The sequence below is a fragment of the Bos grunniens genome, chromosome 6 (genome assembly GCF_055505025.1).
Source record: "Bos grunniens cultivar Pamir isolate PY7600 chromosome 6, Bosgru_T2T1.0, whole genome shotgun sequence".
NCBI lineage: Eukaryota > Metazoa > Chordata > Mammalia > Artiodactyla > Bovidae > Bos > Bos grunniens.
In genome coordinates this window covers 27,545,616-27,567,511 of record NC_141170.1, presented here as the reverse complement: position 1 = coordinate 27,567,511, position 21,896 = coordinate 27,545,616, and the positions used below count along the sequence as shown (strand labels likewise).

At 40.6% G+C, this 21,896-nt stretch overlaps 1 long non-coding RNA gene across 1 annotated transcript; it reads right to left on the bottom strand.

Annotated features, from left to right (window-relative positions):
• Positions 1-13,504: 13,504 nt before the first annotated feature.
• On the bottom strand, positions 13,505-16,396 carry LOC147370464 (uncharacterized). Its single transcript, XR_015165302.1, has 2 exons — positions 16,339-16,396; positions 13,505-13,710 (listed from the first exon to the last, which is right to left on the bottom strand). It is a non-coding gene; the product is annotated as an uncharacterized LOC147370464 (long non-coding RNA).
• Between the last annotated feature and the right edge of the window lie 5,500 nt (positions 16,397-21,896).

The following is a 21,896-nucleotide window of genomic DNA, read 5'->3' as shown; positions in this document are numbered from 1 at the left end:
TCTTACACAGATTTCCTAGCCTATGCACCCCCATTTCACACTTGGTGAAAAAGAAAACAGGCGTTTCCCTAGAAACAAAAGAAGTTTAAACCACACCCCATTTCTCTCCTCAACTTCTCAGTTTAGAATAAGTAATTCTATGTTGTTGCTTTTTAGTTGCTAAGTCATGTAAGACTCTTTGCAAACCCATGGACTTCCCACTCGGGGATCGAACACAACTCTCCTGCATTGATGGGCAGATTCTTTACCTTTGAGCCATTTCTGGTGGCTCAATAGTAAAGAATCCACCTGCCAATGCAGGAGACACGAGACCCGCAGGTACGATCCCTGGGTAGAGAAGATCCCCTGGAGAAAGAAATGTCAACCCATCCCAGTGTTCTTGCTTGGAAAACCCCATGGACAGAGGAGCCTGGTGGACTACAGTCCATGGGGTCACAAGAGTCAGACAGGACTTAGCGACTAAACAAGTTAATTCTAATTCTATTCCCTATACTAATTACTTTCTAGCTCAGTAGATCTCCTCAGTAAAATGGAAAAGATTATAATTAGACCCATATACTATTTCATTTCATGTGAGCTTCAAAATAATTCTGAGCTATAGGAAATGAGATTTCACCCTCTTTTTTCAAATGAAGAAAATGAAACCAGCTTCACCGTTCAGACCTGAATTTTATTCACAATGCCCCATTTTTACAAGGAAAAACAATTAAGAACTTCTAGTTAACATTAGGTTCTACTCAGACCTTGCTAGGAGCAACAAGTTATTAATGAAGTAAAGTAGATTTGATGTAAAATAGTGAAAAAGGAGTTGCCAGCTTTGGAGACTCTATATCTCCAAAAGGATGAGTTAAGCTGACAAGAGCATTCTGTCACCGAGGAAAACCTAGGGTGTAGAGAGTGTCCATCTTTCTCAAACACAGTGACACCTTTTGCAACTACTACTACTTTTCTGCTGAGACCCGTAGAGAACCAAAGCAGGAGGTCTCAGAGAAGGATGTCAAAAAAAGCAAATTAGGGCTTTTCAAATGATCAGACTGAACAAAATGCACTGCAAAATGAGATCCCCTGGGGCTAAGTTCAGAAAAACAGCCAGCTCCCTGGGCCATCAAGTTAAATTCCACGGAGACTATTCCAAAATGGAAAAATCTCTACCTGCCAGATGATCTCTTGGGAAGGGTACTAGATATGCATACCACTTGGAGTGGGTACAGTGAGACCCCCAAAAGGTGATTGAGTGACTGACCTGTGTAAGGAGGGTGGGGTGACTACAGGGCTCTGTTTTTTAATTGTTCTAGATATATTTGGGGCCAGAGCTGAATTGCCTGGGATAAGAAAAGGAAGTTTGAGCCCCACTCTTGTTTTAGTCCTTCCCACAAATAGCCCGACTGTACTGTGCCTCCCTTCTAAACAAACATAGAATGAATAAGTTTTTTTTAATATCTATTTAAGGGGGAACCAAACTACTCATCAGCCTGGGCTTCTCACTTGTGTTAGTGTCATCCAGATTTAAGACATGAGTGCTTCAAGAGAGTCAGGCTCAACTTTTAATATTCAGTGAGTGTTTATACAGCACCTACTGTATGCCGGGCACTATCCCAGATCCAGGGAACACAGTGAACAAACAGGCAAAAGTTCTTACCCTCAGCAATCATACTATAGTTTGGTGGAAGGAGACACAATAAATTTAAAATACGTTAAAATAAATTATAAAGTATGTTAAGAAGGAAAAAAGTGCTACAATAACAGGAAAAGAAAGAAGAACAGAGTGGGGAGGATGGGGTGTGTAACAGGCTAGGTATGTGTGCAAGATGGCACTTTCCATGGGCCAATCTGGATCGACCTCCTTGAGAAGGTGCCCGCTGAACAAAGGCTCGCCAGAGGTGAAGAATGAGCCTGGACAAAGATAGGGGAAAGATTTTCCTGCAGAGGAAACAGCTAGGGGTGGACCTCATGGTGAGAAAGTGCCCAGCACCTTCAAGAAACAGTGAGGAGGAAGAGGGAACAAAGAGGGGATGAAGTCAGAGAGGCAGGGGCAGGGGGATCGGAGATCAAGGAGCCAGACTGCACAGGGCCAGGGGGGATAGAGGATCAAAGAGCCAGACTACACAGGCTCTTATAGACCAACAGAAGAATTCAATTTTACTCTGAATAAGGGAGGCCTTAGAGGATTTTAAGCACATGACTGATATGATCTGGCTGATTTATGTTTTAAAAATATAATTCTACTAGTCATGTTGAAAATAAGCTATAGAAGAGGAAGAAAGAAGCAAGGACACTGCTGGTTAGGAGTCCCTTGCAACCAGAGAGAGATGGCTAGTGGCTAGGAAGCAGTGAAAATCGCTCAGTCATGTCTGATTCTTTGTGACCCCATGGACTGTCCATAGAATTCTCCAGGCCAGAGTACTGGAGTGGGTTGCGGTTTCCTTCCCCAGGGTATCTTCCCAATCCAGGGATCAAACCCAGGTCTCCCGCATTGCAGACAGATTCTTTACCAATTGAGCTGCAAGAGTAGCCCAAGAATACTGAAGTGGGTAGTCTACCCCTTCTCCAGCGGATCTTCCCAACCCAGGAATCAAACTAGGGTCTCCTGCATTGCAGGTGGATTCTTTACCAACTGGGCTATCAGGGAAGCCCTGGCTAGCAAGCAGGGTTTTGACAATTGAGGCAGTGAGAATTGATTAAATTATGGATATAATCCTAAAGGTATAAGCACTACCTTCACCCTAAAACTCAATTATGCCTCACACTCTAAGTCTTTACATAAGACAAAACACAATAGTTTAGTCATTAAGCAGAGCCAAGGACCTTTATTTACTCCTTAAGAGTCATAGATAAATATTCTGAGCCATATCCTGTGAGCTGTTTTGCAGGTACTGAAGCCCCCTCACCAGGCAGAAGAAGATGACTCTATGAAGAGAGGATGACTACATGATGACCAGAGAAAAGCTGTGGCATAAGCTATTCCACTTCACTCAATTCCGAGAACTGTCCCCAAGAAGCAGGAACAAACTCTGAAACTAGAGATTAACTGTACTCAAAACAACCAAGACGATGCTCATAGGACCGTCACATCACTGATACTGAGATGACTGTCAGAGCTGACTGTGCCATCCTGCTCCCTCCCTCCACTCATACAACCTTGAACCTCCACTATAAAAACTTCTGCTCCTTGAGCAGCAATCAGGAGTTGGTTCGCAGACACAAGTCCACCTTCTCCCCTGGTTGCCAACCTCCAAAATAAAGTTACCTTTCTTTTCCCTCGTCTCCTGAGAACTGGCTATCAAGCGATGAGCAGCCAGACCTGAGTTTGGTAACAAAGGTAAAGGCCACAAGATGTCTTGACAGATTGGATGTGTGAGAGAAAGCAAGGAGGAAAAGGAAAGAAGGAAAAAGAGGGACAGAGGAAAGAAAGAAGACAAAACAAGAGGGAGAGAGGGGAGCAAGAGAGAAGGAGAGAATGGGAGAGGGAAGAGAGAATTCAAGGTTGACTCTCAAAGTTTGTGGTCAGAGCCAACTGAAAGGATGAAGTTGCCATCAACTGATACAGAGAAGACAGCAGGTAAGACAAAATCACTTGGAGTAGCCAATGGCAACCCAATCCAGTATTGTTGCCTGGAAAACTCCATGGACAGAGGAGTCTGATGGGCTACAGTCCTTAGGGTCACAAAGAGTCAGACACGACTGAAGCGACTGAGCACACAGCACACAAGATACGTTTAAGGAGAAGATGAATCATTCCGTTTGGGAATGATTGGGACATGTTGATTGCAGATGTCAAGATGGGCAAGGAGAGATGCTGAGAAGGCTGCTCAAAATATCAAACTTAACATGTCCAAGAGAACCCTACTCCTGCACCCATCACCTCTCACACCCAATCCAAAATACCCCTTTGCAGTCTTCTATTTCTCAGGGTATATAGACATTCTATTCAATATAGACATTTACTCAAGCCAAAAACCTTGAAGTCATCCTGGACTCCCTCTTTCTGTCATATCCCACACCTAATTATAAACAAACATTGTCAATTGTTCTCAAAATGTACTCAGACTCTAATCATTTCTCACTCTGTCCAATGCTGCCATATCTATCCAAATCACTAATTTTATCCATTGAAAGTAATGGCTAAACCACATAAACTGAACTCCCAGGCTAAAAAGTAAATATTAAACTTAATCTCAAAAATATTTTTTCTGTTATTTAAAAGCATTCAAATATTTAAACCTTGACATTATAGTATAAGAATTATAATTTTTATTACTATAGAACACATTTTAACTGAAATCACTTTTAAATGAGGGTGGTATGTGAGGGCAAACTCTTCTGTTTTAGGATACTGCTGATAGTGATGCTATCACCAAGGTAACATCTTCTTTCCTTTTTTAATTTTATTTATCTATTTATTTTTGTCTGTTGTTGGGGGCCAGAGTGAGGTACTCCACCTGTGGCAAAGGTCATGAGGAAGGAGGCTCGACATACGCAAAGGCGGGATCGAGCCTCAGGAATCCCCCTGGAAATCCTCGAGCATCTACCCCCATAACCAGAGCCTGCCTACTTTACTACTTTGTGCTCTCACCTACACCTCTGACTTTACGGGGGGCTGTCCCCCACCACCTCTTTCGGAGAAGGAGTTAACCTAGAGCTCCGGTTAATAAAAACTCCTGGGCGTGACAAGAGTGTTTCAACCTACAAACTCCTCTGAAGGTTCTCTAGCCTGCCTGACAGGCTTGTCCGGCCACATGTGATTGCTCACAGCCTCCCAACTGTGAGAGGCACGAGATGCTTTAAACCTTCTAAAAACAGGTTCCTTAGAGAAGTTAGAAAATTATTAGTATAAGTATAATGGGCTGATTAGAAATTGTATTGGTGAAGGGTTTTTCATTTGTTGAGCCAATGTTTGTTGCTAAGACTCCACATCCCCTGCCCTTACACACATTAATGAATATATAGAAGAAATAAGTATTAACCTTTGATATTAATCACGTTAGACCTTAGGCTAAGTAAATTCTTTCCTTAACTAAAACCCACTATACCCTCACCCTATATGAATGTAACTTTATTTGGGTGGCATCTGTTTTAAGAATAATCACCCCTGGAGAAATAAGTGTCCTGGTTGACTGACCACTGTCACAAGGAGAGGGTCATAAATTGTCAGCAGGCCCCCCTGGCCAGAAGATGATGTAACACCCCTAAGACCTCTGTATACATTTGTATGAAGCACCTGACTTTGATATGTCAGGACTGCTGACACCACGTGACTTTTGCATAACATCTCAGTGTATAAAAGTAGACCATGGAAAATAAAGAATTGGGATCAGTTTCTTGAAATACTGGTCTCCCCATGTCTCTCTCTCTCTCACTCTGGCTGAGTCTACATCTGGAGTGCGGAACCCACCAAGCTTACTAATTTTGCCTGGGCTTCTAAGATCCGACCGGGGAGGCCTCAGTGTCTCCTCTCCTTTGGGAGACCGGAAGGACAGCTGCGGCCTACGTAAGTGGTGAAAGCTTCTTGTCTTGAAGTTTTATTGGTCTCCCGCGTAAACCAAGCTACTCAACCTCTTTTCTCCACTGAATTTTCCTACTGAGCTATCCTCATTCTATTACTCCTTACATCTCTAATTAATATCTAATTGAAGCTATTGTATCCTGATCCTCGCCGACGCCATCCCCGCTTCGAATACCCTGGATCAGCCGGGGCTGGACCCCGGCAGTCTGTGCTGGGTCTTCATTGCTTTTGCACAGGTTTTCTCTAGTTGTAGTAAGTGGGGGCTACTCTTCATTGCTCTGCACAGGATTCTCATTGTGTTGGCTTCTCTTGTTGCAAAGCACAGGCTCTAGGGCACTTGGGCTTCAGTACTCGCAGCACACGGGCTCAGTCATTGTGGCACACAGGCTTAGTTGCTCCAGAGCATGTGGAATCTTCCCAGACCAGAGATCGAACCCATGTCCCCTGCATTGACAGGCAGATTCTTGTCCACGGCACTATCAAGGAAGTCCTTTCCTTCTTTTCTAACAGTAGCTCACATAAGACTTACCTTCTTAACTCCTGAATTTGAAGATTTGGTTGAGGGTAGTGATCACTTGTCCCTCAACAAATTCTACAAACTCTGGGCATTACCTGAGAAAGATGCTTCCTGACAAACTTCAGAGGCTTTTTGTAAGATTGTCGCCCTTGCAGGTATCTGGTATTTCTAATATTTTTGCATGTATTTGCCATTTCACACAATCACTTAAAAAGTCTGTCCTTAAACCTTGAATCTAAAAAGATGGCAACAGAATAATTTCCTTTGAGACAACGAAATGAGCTCTGACTTTCCATCTATATATCAATTTTTGTTTCATGAGCACCCATATTAGTACCTTCTCTGTAGTCAAATGCTAGAAGAATCATGTAACCTAGCATGTAAGATATCTGCATGATCAATATACTTCATATCGGTCATTTCTTCAGTGGGGTCCAAAAACAAACTACTTTCTCTTCAAGCAACCCTTTGACTGAGTGAACCTGTCATGTTGATATTTTTGTCTGCCAAATATCATCAAACCTTTCTCTTAAGTACCCTGTTTGAACACTTTTCTTAAGTTCTTGACAATGAGGTTCAAAGATTTCTTGTAGCTCATGGAACTTGTCTTTGGCTGAAGAGAAATCTTGACAGTGCCTACTGTCTGCTGATGGGTTGAAATCCTGTTATATTTGTCCAGGTGGTAATTACTTTCTGAACACACACCAAAAGGTGTGATTCAAAATATCAGTTGTGATTCTCAGATCACACACAGCCTTCACCATGTCAGTTTCATTGTCAGTGACAATCACATTATTGTTCAGTTGCTAAGTCCTATCCAACTCTTCACAACCTCATGGACTTCAGCACACCAGGCTTCCCTATCCATCACTATTTCCCAGAGTTTACTCAAACTCATGTTCATTGAGCCCATGATGCCATCCAACTATCTCATCCTCTGTCATCCCCTTCTCCTCCCGCCTTCAATCTTTCCCAGCATTAGGGTCTTTTCCAATGAGTCAGTTCTTTGCATCAGGTGGTCAAAGTACTGGAGCTTCAGCTTCAACTTCAATCCTTCCAATGTATATTCAGGTCTAATTTCCTTTAGGATTGATTGGTTTGATCTCCTTGCAGTCCAAGGGACTCTCAGAGTCTTCTAGTCACGTGACATGACAATTTCTCTTCTCATTTTCTATTCAATAACTATTTCTTCAGTGAGACTCACTATGTTGTTGGCTGTTGAGAGACTTAACATCTTTCAGCAAACTACCAAAGTGAAACAGAGTTGAATTTATCATTAATCCACCAGGCTGTCAAACTTTGAAAAAGACATCTGGCTCTCTCTGCATGCCGAAATGTCTGATGTATGGTTTACTAAAGTAGTACACTTAATGATGATGTTACTGCCTTTGTGTTCAAAGCAGACATAATTCAGAAAAAGAGATTTTCAGTAGCATGTTTTATAGAAGAAACTTTAATCTAAGATTCATGTGCATACCTTAAAAATCCTTCTATTGAAAATTGAAATAGACTATGGATAATTGTCAACAGACTATAACAGTCATTTTCACAATCCTTTTATTTAAAAGCTTAGGCTTCACAAGTTCCTAAGTCTAAGGAATCATCTTCTAAAAGGATTCTAACAAAGTCTGTGTTTCTAGACTTGTCATATAAACAAAATGTGTTTTAGGTACCTCATTTTTCTCTAACTCATTTTCTTCCTAGTTTTTAGCATGTCTTAATCAAAGATTAGTTTTCATGGATGTTGTTGAGCATGATTAGAGTCTTTCATCCCTATGAAATTTTGAGGTGCTGAAATTAACATTCTGCTTTTAATCCATCCTCACAAGATGAGAAGAAATCCCAAATAAACCATCTCTATGAAACACTCATGGACTAAACGAAATTAAATAACTAAAACTTAGATACAGTTCTCAAAAATTAATTTGTTTATTGTTATGAATATGAGCATATAAACTACAAAGATTATAATAATTATATAGCTAAGTATTCTCATCATTATTACTATTACTACTACTCTTAACTGTTATTAGCAGCTTAGTAATAGTCAATATTTTTATAAACATGTTAGTAGAAATATATATAATATTCTTCCTAAAATTATATAGACAGCACATTATCTCATAATTTTATTAGTTGTCAATCTGTTTTCTTATTAAACTATTTGAAAATACTTAATGTTTGCTTTTTTACATAAAATTGACAACTTTGACCACCATCACTAATTATTTTTCCCTTATAATATATATACATTTATGCTTCAATCAAGTGTTAAAATTTTAGCATGTAAAACATACAGTGACATTTTTCCCTCCAAAAAAGTGCTTGCTGATATTTGATAGTGAAGAAAGCTGAGTGCCGAAGAATTGATGCTTTTGAACTGTGGTGTTGGAGAAGACTCTTGAGAGTCCCTTGGACTGCAAGGAGATCCAACCAGTCCATTCTGAAGGAGATCGGCCCTGGGTGTTCTTTGGAAGGAATGATGCTAAAGCTGAAACTCCAGTACTTTGGCCACCTCATGCGAAGAGTTGACTCATTGGAAAAGACTGATGCTGGGAGGGATTGGGGGCAGGAGGAGAAGGGGACGACAGAGGATGAGATGGCTGGATGGCATCACTGACTCGATGGATGTGAGTCTGAGTGAACTCCAGGAGTTGGTGATGGACAGGGAGGCCTGGTGTGCCGCGATTCATGGGGTCACAAAGAGTCAGACACAACTGAGCAACTGAACTGAACTGAACTGAACTGAATTACTTAGTTTTCCTGGCTATGCATGACAGTAACCCCGAGGTTATTGACCACACAAAGTTCAGAGATGCCAAGAATGACAGTGAAGCAGGTCCAGCTATCTGGCTTTGAAGGCAGAGTCCAAGATAAAAAGATCTTGGCTGCACACCAAAGGATGATCTCGGTGACATTCCTATATACGTGTGTGTTCTCACCCCTACCCAGGATATTAGCTTCATGAATGTAGGGAGTTTTTAAATTCATTGTTGTATCTTAGGTGCTTTGCCCAAAACCAAACACATAGAAGACACTCAGTAAAATTTGACAAATGGATGAATGAATACTATGCAGCTGTTATAAAAAACAAAAACTGTCTATGACAGTCCCCTGCTATCCACAAGGGATAAATTCCAATCCCAGTCAATGCCTCAAACCAAACCCTATACATATACATATGTGTATATACATACACATATGTATACTATGTATTTTTCTATATACACATACCTATGATAAAGTTTAATTTATGTTAGAGCACTAGATTAGCAACACTAATAAAATAGAACAACAAAATATATTGTAATAAAAGTTCCGTGAATATGATCCTTCTCTCTCTCCTTCTCTCTCAAAATATCTTGTTGTACAAATGTAATGCCTTTTTCATCTTCACTAAGCATTTATCCTGCACTGCGGCCACAATTGAGGTGCTATGGCAAAACTAGCACAAATTTCTTTTTCTTCCTTCACAATTTCAAAGGTTGATTTGTTCCTATGATAGCAAATTCAGCATATGATTTTTTTTTCTTTACTTTTTAAGTCAAGAACTTTCACCTTTTCACTTACAGGAAACACATTAAGGCTACTCTTTGGCTCATATAAATTGCCAGTGTTACTACTCTTACATTTTGCCATCTTTACTAAGTAAAATAAAAGTGACTTGAATACAAGAACTCTGATACCAAGGCAGTCGACTTGCTAACCCACTAAGTGACTACTGTGTGGGATAGACTGGACAAAGGGATGACTCATGACCCAGGCAGGACAAAACCGGATGATGAGAGATTTCATCACACTACTTACAGCAGCGCACAAATTAAAACTTATACATTGCTTATTTCTACAATCTGCTATTGAATATTTTGTACTGCCGTTGGCCAAGTGTAATTGAAATTGTGGAAAATGAAACCACAGATAAGGGGGGAAACTGTACTTTTATTGACATGAAAAGATGTCTACAACATATTAATACAGTGTAGTATGCCTTTTATATAGATAGTTACTTTGCTTGCTATGGTATCTTAAGCAGCTGGCTTACAGTCTGAGATATGGGAGGACTTAACAAATACATCTTGAACAAATGAATTAATGAAACAAATACAGTAACTGCCATGTGGTTGCACTCCCTCCAGTCTTTCAATCTTCCAAACCATCTTCCTTCATTCATTCATCCATTTATTAATACGTCCATGCAATCAATGCCATAAGAGTGATTTAGCATTCAAGTCTGATGACATTTTCCTGCCCAAAATTCTGTAATGGCTCCCTATAACCTCCAGGATAAATTCTAGCAGCTGTAACAGGGCATGCTAACACTTTTTATCATCTGATCTCAGCAAACCAAAGCAGACGTATCTCTTGCCGCAGTCTCCTCCTCATTTCCTCATGCCCTCCTATGCTTTAAGCGTTAGCAACACCAATTGTTGTAATTCGCTAGGTACACTAATACCATGTTCCTTCAATGTTTCTGACAAACAACCTGCTGCCACTCTTATCTTTGTTCCTCTGTATTTAACATGTCCTTTTTCTCTGCTTTTAAGATTTTTCCTTTATCACTGGTTTGAGCAATCTGATTTTTTTTTTTTTCCTGGACATCCTGGCTTGGGGGATCTTAGTTCCCCAACCAGGGATCGAACCTCTGCCCTCTGCAGTGGAAGTGGGGAGTCTTAATCACTGAACCACAAGGGAAGCCCCAGCAACTTGATGATGATGTGCCTTCATGTGGCTTTCTTCATATCTCTTGCACTCAGATTTCATTTAAAGTTTTTACTAAATTTGGGAACTTTTCAGCAACTATCTCTTCAAATATGAGTATTTTTGTCCCCATCCCCCAATCCCTTCTCTCCTATGAGACTCCAACTTCATGTATATTAACCACTTGAAGTTCTCTCATAGCTACTGATGCTCTTTGCTTTTAAAACTTTTTTTTTTAATCTGGCTTCATTTTGGATAGTTTCTATTTTTGTGTCCTCGAGTTTACTTCTCTTTTCCCAAGTGTAATTTGCCATTAAGTACATTGTGATTTTTACCCCAAGCTTTATAGTTTTCATCTCTAGAAGTTCAGTTTGGGTCTTTCTTATGTCTTCCATTTCCCTGTTTAACTGTTTGAACATACAGAATAACTATAACTGTTTAAATGTACTTGTTTGCTAATTCTAACATCTGTGTCAGTTGCAGGCTGGTTTTGATTGATTAATTATTTTCCTTGTTACAGGTCATGTTTTCCTGCTTCTTTGTATGCCTGGTAATCTTTGTTTTAATGACAGACATTGTGAATTTTAACTTGCTGGGTGCTGAGTATTTTTGTACTCACATAAATATTTGTGAATTATGCCCAGGATGCAGTTTAATTACTCAGAAATAGTTTGTCTTTCTTGAGTGTTGCTTTTATGATTTGCTATGCAGGTCCCAATTGGTATTCCCATCTAGGGTTAATTAATCCCTGCTACTGAGTTTTCTACACAATCACCCTAAACTATAAACTTGCCGGTTTGGCTTATGGGAATAAAAAACATTTCTGGAACTGTGTTAATGCCAAGGACTATTTCCTAAACCTTTTAAAAAATTTCCCCCTCTACCTACCTTGAGTAGGACTTAAGACTTCCCTGGTGGCTCAGACAGTAAAGCGTCTGCCTACAATGCGGGAGACCTGGGTTCAATCCCTGGGTCAGGAAGATCTCCTGGAGAAGGAAATGGCAACCCACTCCAGTATTCTTGCCTGGAAAATCCCACGGATGGTGGAACCTGGTAGGCTACAGTCCATGGGATCACAAAGAGTCGGACACGACTGAGCATCTTCATTTACCCACCTTGAGTAGTTTTCTTACACACATGCACTGATAAGTCATCTGCTAATTTTTCAAAGAAAACTTCTGCAAATCTCCAGGGTTCTCCCTATGTGTAGCAATTCCTTCTATTATTTTGTCTTGCAAACTCTAGCTGCCTTGGTCTCCCCAGGCTCACAGCTCCATCTCTTCAATTTAGGAATCTGCCAAACTCTGCCTGGGTTCCCTGTCAGTGATGTTTTTAATATTCACTTTTACTAATTTTTTCCTTAATGCACACTGATGTTTTTGAATCAGAGATGGATTTCTTATTATATTCACAACAAAATCAGTAGAGTAATAGTGCAATGTCCCTCCCCCATGCCTCCAAAGTAACTTGATGAGAACCAGATATAAACATTTGTGGTATGTGGATGACAAGCTCAACTCATAAGTGAAGAACACAGAAAACAAGTTGCCTGTTCTTGCATACAAGAGAAAGAGGCAACTGCCTCCCTTTCCACACCTGAGAATCTCCTTGGAAATGTCTTGCTCTAACCCTTTGGAATGTAAATAAATCTCTCCAGGGGAAAAATAATCCCTATGTCTCCAGATTTACAACTCAGAGATGTATCCAAATTCTAAGTTCCATCCCCTCTTGAAATGTAAACACATATCTCTGGCAGTAGGTAAATCTCTCTGGAGTTCTCACTCTCTATACAGTTATAAATTAACTTCTAAGACTAGCTCTCAGAATATATTCCAAGTTAAGTAAAATTTGCTAAGAAATCCTTAACTGTGTGGAAACATAAACATATTTTCTCTATAATCACATCTTCCCTATACCTTGACCTGGAAAGTTTTATATCAATAAACCGAAACAATTGTGTGACTGACTTGTTAGTTTCCCATCTCTCATGGATCACTATCCTTTATTGCCCCCTGTTCTGTGTCTTGAAAACTGTTGTTCTATATATTTTCCTTAGTTTTATTGGTTGGTCCAGGTGGAAGAGTAAATCTAGTGTCTGTTATTCCGTCTTGGAAGGGAGTAAAAGACCCATGCTGTTTTATGGTTCCTTGACTTTGTACTTACTCTTCCCTCTGTTTGGTATACACTCCACCACCAAAACACCTATTCTTGTCATGCTGCTAAGTCGCTTCAGTCGTGTCTGACTCTGTGCAACCCCATAGACCGCAGCCCACCAGGCTCCGCTGTCCCTGGGATTCTCCAGGCAAGAACACTGGAGTGGGTTGCCATTTCCTTCTCCAACGCATGAAAGTGAAAAGTGAAAGTCAAGTCGCTCAGTCATGTCCGACTCTTAGCAACCAATGGACTGCAGCCTACCAGGCTCCTCGGTCCATGGGATTTGCCAGGCAAGAGTACTGGAGTGGGGTGCCATTGCCTTCTCCGATTCTTGTCATACATCTGTCAAAATTTACATCTTTCGGTCTCAGCTCAGGGCACTGGCTCACATGTAAGTTTTCCTTGACTCTTTCATGCACATTTGGGTGCCTATAGAAGAGAAGGGAGCACCAAAGGATGAGATGGTTGGATGGCATCGCTGACTCAATGGACATGAGTTTGAGCAAATTCCAGGAGATAGTGAAGGACAGGGAAGCCTGGCGTGCTGCAGTCCAAAGAGTCAGACATGACTGAGTGACTGAACAACAACAAAACTGAGCATGGCTGGTTCCTGCAAACATGCATCCTGTCCCTAATTCTAACATAACCTTCATTTTAGCATAACACTTCTCCATGCATCCACGTACTTCAAGAGAGGCTCATCGCATCCCTTCTCCAGATTCTAAGGGTATTTCATTCTTCTTGGCAGTGATTTATAGAGGATAGGCACATAATCCATGTCTGGGCAATGAGATGAGAGAAGTCGGCTAGTGGACTTCCAGAAAAAAATTCTTTGCTCCTGAAAAAAGAAAAATAAAGAAATGTTTTTCCTTGTTCTTCTATACATTGTCATATTTGGATGTGCTTGGATATTGTGTCTCCTTACTAAACACTGTGAGAATTAAGCCACCACTATTAGAGCAGAAAGATAGAATCTGGGTCACTGATGGCATCCTTGGGCAGCAGTCTTCCAACATAGTCATGTGCCATAATAAATTTTCAAATTACTTAAGACAATTTGAGTTGAGTTTCTATTTCTTTCAGCCAAACAGCCAGCCTCACCAATGAACTACCTTTATCCCCAAGCTCCTATAGCATCTTGTATGTGCCTCATTTTCAACTGCCGTTGGCTGAACATCTATCTTCCTCCAGATTCCAAGCCTCTTTGAAAGCCAAGAGGACACAGTGCATTATGTCTCTTAGAACCAGGGCTTGATACAGAGTAGGGGTGCAAGGCATGGAAACGAATGACTGTTCACCAGTCAATCTTTTCAGAAGGTTGTCAAGTTTCTGTCAATAGTATTATATATTATTATACAGTAGCATATATTACAAGAATATTTATTAAAAACTTCACTATATGCAAACTACATGCATCGTCTCATGCAATCTTCCCCAAAACGCTCTGGAGTATACTGTTATAATACTGCATTCATTTTACAGCAGGATAATGAAAGTTGGGAGGCTTCCCAGGTGGTACAGTGGTAAAGAATTTGCCTGCCAATGCAGGAGAGGCAGGAGATTCAGGTTCAACCCTAGGCCAAGAAGATCCCCTGGAGTGGGAAAGTTTGGTAACTTGCCCAATCTTATACAACTAGGAAGTGATGGAACCTGGCCCAGGACATGTCAGGAGCTCAGCGAAGCTTTCTGGCGTCAAAGTGGCCAGTTAAACCATCAAGCAAAAGTGGAAGTGGCAGTGAGTCTTTACTCACTACCACAAATAGTACAAGAGGCTCAAGCCAGAGAAAGCACCGAGTGCCCCCTACTCCTCCCCTGAAAAGGCACACTGCTCAAGAGTCAGGTGAATTAGTGCAGATATGGAGGTGGTCTCACTGTTGGGGGACCCCAAACAAAAGACTCCTGGGGCCTGGGCAGAGGTGGGAAGAGCTGGGAGTATGAAAGTAATGAGTACTGAGTCAGAGTAAGGGAAAAGTGTCTTCAAGGTTTCTCCCTCCTCCTACCCAACCCATAAAGAGACCTTCGTAGAGGCATCTGAAGAAGATCTCAGACCAAGTGCACACGTAAAGAGACCTCAGACTGAAGGCACCTGGGTCAGGAATGCACAGATGCAAAGAACATGACCAGCCAGAGGGAACTGAAGCTTTGACAGCATCTTCCTTCAGAGAAACTGTTTTGCACGGGCTGTGCACAGGTGAAACCTGTCAGGTAGAGCCTTGGTGATTGCCTTAAGATTGGACCAAAAAACACACATTGGTTTTTCCGGCCAGGAGTCAGACTCCTCAGGATCCAAGTCTCTTAACCACTAGATCTTTTGAGTAAATGACCTTATCTTATTAATTTCTATCTCCCCAGCAAAGTCTAACACTGGACTTTAGCCCATGATACATATAATAAAAGTGAATTGAATTGAGTTGTAGAAAGTAGTGAGAGAGAGAGATAGTTGCTGACATTCAAATACTAACCAAAGATTCTGCCATGGTTTAACTGTCTTTCTTTTTAAAGGAATAAACTGATATTTCAGAAGCATAATCCAATAGTTCCAGGAAGATATTTTCAGGATGCTATTAATGAGATCTCCTCAATAAATTTTAAAATTTTTCAAATGTTTCATTTATCCCTTTTTCACCTTGTCATTGAACTCATAAGTATTTCATCAACTATAATAAAATTCCAGATTCTTTTCCTTTTTCAACACCAAGCAAGATATGTAGATATCCAATAAGTATTCATTAATGAAGATGGCGAAGGTCAACTTGATATGTTTTTCCCCTAATTGCTCCTGAAGACCCTTAGCATCTTTTAGACTTGATTTGAAAGCTTTAGAAGAGCACATTTCAAATCTATATATTATTAATTAACATTACTAGCTTTGCCATTTTTCTTTGTTCAAAAGGCTTTGGTGTAATTAATTACATATTCAGAGTGATGGGAATAGATTCAGTTTAATCTAAAAACCCTAATTCATTAAACCATTTCTGCACTGTTGAAATCGAGAGTTGGGAGAATAGCATTCTGTTCTGGGGTCATTCTTTCTTCTCCCTCTTTCAGTTGGGATAGTAAAGCAGGGTGATACAAGTCAGTTTGCAAAGTCAAAGGTAGAAGATATATCTTTTATAGCTACACAACAACAACAAGAAAACTTATCCATTAGTGTCTGGTTTCCCCACATTAATATGTGGGAACCCAAGGAAGGTGTTAAATGAAAACACAAAGTGAATTTACACCTGTATTTTTTAAGTAACCTGGCCTTTATAGAAGTTGAATGCTCTCTGGGATTGTTCACTTCCCAAAACTTCCCCTTGACCAGGCCTCTCTAACACTTTCCCACCTCTACTCCCTCTGTGAACCAGCCCACCACATACACACATACACACACACACACACACACCCTCACTATCTTTAAGCCTGTATGTTGCCAGACTCTCCAGCGTGTGGAAATGCCACCTTAAGGACTTGTTAAGATCACCTGAACACTAGAGGGAATCAACAGCAGATCAGATGATACAGAAGAACTGATCAGCAATCTGGAAGACAAAATAGCAGAAATCATTCAGTCAATACCTATCAATAATAATTTTATTGTAAATGAAATACATGTTACAATGAAAAGACAGAGGGGCTAAATGGACCAAAAAAGTGAGACCCATCTATATGCCACCTACAAGAGACTCAGATCTAAAGACACACACAGATTGAAAGTGAAGTGATGGAAAAACTTCCATAAAAACTGAAACAAAAAACATACAGCTGGGGTTATCCATAGTCATATCAAACAAAGTTGTTCTAACCTATTCAGATCCGCAGGGAAAAGGCATTATATTTACTGAACAGCCTTCCTCCCTAGCATAGCATACTCCTCTACACTCTACAAATGTTAGACAATTATTCCAACAGACACTTATTTTAGCCCTGGGTTTCTAGCTCCACTTGAGTTTTTGAAGTCTCAGCTTCAGTTTTCTTAACAGATACTTAAAGTGAGATTTTACAAGGTGAGTTTCTAGTTTCTTCTCCAATCAGGCTTCTTCCCCAGCTAAAGTTAGTGTCCTCACTGAGGCCCCTTTTCTCCCTTGCCTGCCCTTCTTTCCTACCATACACCAGCCCTTCCTCCCCAAATATATTGTCTTTTAAGGCATTTTAGATCATAGCCTGTTATCTCATGATCCCATAAACAAGATAAAAATAGACGGCAGAGGACATAGAGTCACTGAAGCAGCCAGCAGCATCTCTCTTTTAAATTGGAAAGAATATGCATTCTGGCACAAGGGTTGGGGTAATATTTTGGGCTCTGAGAAGAGGGGAGTTGGAAAGGTCAAGGGAACTGTGTATTTTGGTACATAAAGGAAACCCTGCTAGAATTGCTTCAAGAATGGAGTCTATGATTTTCTTTTCATTAAATTAGTTGACTGACTATAGCAAATCACAAATTCCAAAGAGAATTCAAATGAAGGAAATATATAAGATCAGCACTGGAAGTTTGCATTTAACTCAGGCATAAACTTCTGATCTTAAACAGGGAGAACTAACTCCTTTGATATGTAAAATAAGTTCAAAACTATCCTCCTGTTTTTCTCTTTCTGGGAAGGAGTTTGCACATACTAGAGCCACTTTAGATGATAAATAATATCCTTTCATATTCCCCAAAATCAATGAAAAATGAGTCCAAAAATCCGGACTCCAATTTGCAGCCACCTTGAATCTGGTGATGTGAATCACCTGCCTTTCTGAGTCACAGTTTCTCATTTGCAAAATGAGGATAAGGGTATCTTTTTTCACAGGGTTGGTGTGCATAGCCTTTTGTAACCTCTAAAATTACTATGATGGTCCAGGCACATTTCCAAAACATTATTGTCACCATCAAAAATTGGGGAACTGGAACTTCTCTGCTGGTCCAGTGGTTAAGAATTTGCCTTGCAGATGGGAATGTAAGCTGGTGCAGCCACTATGGAGAACAGTACGGAGGGTCCTTAAAAAACTAAAAACAGAGCTACCATATGACCCTGCAATCCTACTCCTGGGCATATATCTAGAAAAAACATGATCTGAAAGGATATATGCACCCCAGTGTTCATTGCAGCACTGTTTACAATAGCCAAGACATGGGAGCAAACTAAATGTCTATTGACAGAGGAATGGATAAAGATGTGGTACATATATACAATGGAATATTACTCAGCCATTAAAATGAATGAAATAATGCCATTTGCAGCAATATGGAGAGACCTAGAGAGTGTCATACAGGTGAAGTCAGACAGAAAAGGAGAAATATTGTATAACATCCATTATATGTGGAATCTAAAAAGAAATGATACAAATGAACTTACTTACAAAACTGGAAGAGACTCACAGACTTAGAAAATGAACTTATGGTTGCTGGGGGGATGGACAGTTAGAGACTTTGGAAAGGTCATGTACAAACTGCTCTATTTAAAATGGATAGCCAACAAGGACCTATTGTACAGCACACGGAACTCCACTCAATGTTATGTGCCAGCCTGGATGGGAGGGGTTGTTGGGGGAGAATGGATACATGTGTATGTATGGCTGAGTCTCTTTACTCTTCACCTGAAACTACCACAATATTGTTAATCAGCTATACCCCAATATAAAAAGTTTAAAGTATGGGGAAAAAATTAAAGTATATGTGACTAAAAAGTGGGGAAAAAAAATCGCCTTGCAATGCAGAGGACATAGCTTCAATCCCTGGTCAAGGAACTAAGATCCCACGTGCCACAAAGAAACAAGCCTGCGTGCTGCAGCTAACTGAGCCTGCGCCCTCTGGAGCACGTGATCTGCAGCTAGCAAGTCGGTGCTCCAGAAGGAAAGATCTCTCATGACACAACAAATATCCCACACGCCTCAATGAAGACTCAATGCAGCTAGATAAACAAATAAATATTTTCTTAAATGTTGGGAACCATGTGTTGGTAAGCCATATACCCACTAGCCTAAGGAAGGAAGACATTTTCTGCATATAATGCCTGTGTGTTGCCACCCTGAAAACAGTAAACTGAAAAGACTCTGCCAAGAACTGAGAGAACTGAGACCCATCACTGCCCTGGAAGGTATAAGTCCTGGCAGGGTTCACTGCCTGAATCTTCTAAGCAAAAGGATAATTTTGACCAGAAACACAACAGAAATGGATCGTTTTCACATATACAATAAACTACTACTTAACATTTATGAAATACTTGCTATGTGCCAGGGGGTGTTCTAAGCACTTTACTAGTTTTACCTAATTTAATTCTCCCTGAGAAGTAGGTGCTATTATTATGACTTGCCTAATTTTACAAATGAGACATAAAAACTAAGTAACTTTCTTCAGGTAATATAGAACTGTTACAGAGATTTGAACTCACACTCTTAGCTGCTTATTTACTTACCCTCCCCTTAAAATCCAGATAAGATTTTCTTTTCAGAGAAATGTGGAAAGTCTGAACCTCTCTCCAGGACTCCTGTAAAACTCAGGGGGTGGGACAGGGCAGGGGGAGCCAGGGACATTTCTCTGCCAAGGTTCCCTTTGGCTCTCATTTCCTGCTCACCATCTCCCTGTTTGGGCCTATCAACCCAGAAGTGGACTCCGACTGCCCATGATTTCCACCCCAAGAATTTTTGAAGGCTTCCAGAGATAGGCTTGACAGCCCTGTAGTAGAAACAGCTTGCAGTTCAAACAATTCTGTTTCTGTAAGTCGCTGGGCAGTTTCCACAGCCTGGGCTCTAGCCTCCTGCCCTGTTGCTCAGCCCTCCTCTCTCCATCCTTCCCCACCCCCTTTCTTGTCTGTCTCTCCAATTCCTGTTCAATCTTTTGTTTCTTTAGTTCCTGCCATCCCATACTCACATGATCTCACTTTGCCCCCAAGTGATTTATTAAGATATTTTTTTCCTAATCAAAGGTTGTTCCCTCCCTGGGAGAAATTATTAATATAATGCTAGCTCTGAAAATGAGGGTATTTTCACCTTGGTATATATCCATTTAATAAATGGTTACTCTTAGGATGTAAAAAGAAGGAGCGGTAATACATAAAACCAAAGCAATCTTTGATGTCTTGAACTCTTGCCCTGCTAAACCACCGAAGAATAATTAATAGAGGAAATCACAATCTCAAAGTCACTGTAATTATGATGAGCACATTTGTACAGATCATTTTAATCTATTATAAACACATTATAACAGGAGGAGTACTTTCATCCTGAAATGTTAAAATATTCTGTCATTAGGAGAGAAAACAACCTGGCAACATGACAAGGTGTCGTGTTTTGGAAAAACTACCTTCTTCCCCCAAATACTGTGGCAGCTCCACAGGCCCATGAGATACCCAGCTTGAAGCTAACTCGCTCCAGCTGTCAAAAACATCAGGCTGCTCTATCAGCAGCATTACTGGGTCATAGACACTTGCTTTATGTTTTCCAACAAAATCAATTACTTGCTCCCACTACACTCCCACTTCGTTAATGAGTTCACGAGATTATAATTTAATCATGAGCATGGTGCTACTCTAACTCTGTCATCTCTTACTTGCCTACCATGATCACTTTTCACCCACTCTTTCGTTAGTTTATTCCTCAAATATTTATGAAGACTGTTCTATGCACAAAGCTTCAGAGATGCAGGTAGGAAGCAAGACATTGAGCTAGTGCGGGAGTCAAGCCTTACAAATATTTTTAACAGAGTGAATTATACATGTTATCATTTATTCATTGAACCCATGTTTTAAGGATGACCAATGGTTCTAGGTATCTGCATTATATTAGTTCATTTACGGAGAAGGCAATGGCACCCCACTCCAGTATGCTTGCCTGGAAAATCCCATGGATGGAGGAGCCTGGAAGGCTGCAGTCCATGGGGTCGCTGAGGGTCGGACATGACTGAGCGACTTCACTTTCACTTTTCACTTTCATGCATTGGAGAAGGAAATGGCAACCCACTCCAGTGTTCTTGCCTGGAGAATCCCAGGGACGGGGAAGCCTGGTGAGCTGCCGTCTATGGGGTCACACAGAGTCGGACACGACTGAAGTGACTTAGCAGTTCATTTAACCTTCACAGTGCCACCACCTGGAGGGGAGTATTATTACCCTCATTTTATAGATAATGTAACTGATGATCAAGAGGCCAAGTAACTTACACACGTAAGGTCAAAACACAGGTAAATTAGTTGCTAAAGGGCAAAGCCCACATCTGAATCTGGATCTTTGTGACCCCAAGTAAAACAGAAATAAAGAGAAGGAGGTTGCTAATTAACTCTGGGTGAGCAGTGAAGACATTTCAGAGGGACCACTGTAAAGTAATGCTCAAAATTCTCCAAGCCAGGCTTCAGCAATACGTGAACCATGAACTTCCAGATGTTCAAGATGGTTTTAGAAAAGGCAGAGGAACCAGAGATCAAATTGCCAACATCCGCTGGATCATCAAAAAAGCAAGAAAGTTCCAGAAAAACATCTATTTCTGTTTTATTGACTATGCCAAAGCCTTTGACTGCATGGATCACAATAAACTGTGGACAATTCTGAAAGAGATGGGAATACCAGACCACCTGACCTGTCTCTTGAGAAACCTGTATGCAGGTCAGGAAGCAACAGTTAGAACTGGACATGGAACAACAGACTGGTTCCAAATAGGAAAAAGAGTACGTCAAGGCTGTATATTGTCACCCTGCTTATTTAACTTCTATGCAGAGTACATCATGAGAAACACTGGACTGGAAGAAACACAAGCTGGAATCAAGATTGCCGGGAGAAATATCAATAACCTCAGATATGCAGATGACACCACCCTTATGGCAGAAAGTGAAGAGGAACTAAAAAGCCTCTTGATGAAAGTGAAAGAGGAGAGTGAAAAAGTTGGCTTAAAGCTCAACATTCAGAAAACAAAGATCATGGCATGTGTTCCCATCACTTCATGGGAAATAGATGGGGAAACAGTGGAAATAGTGTCAGACTTTACTTTTCGGGCTCCAAAATCACTGCAGATGGTGACTGCAGCCATGAAATTAAAAGACACTTACTTCTTGGAAGGAAAGTTATGACCAA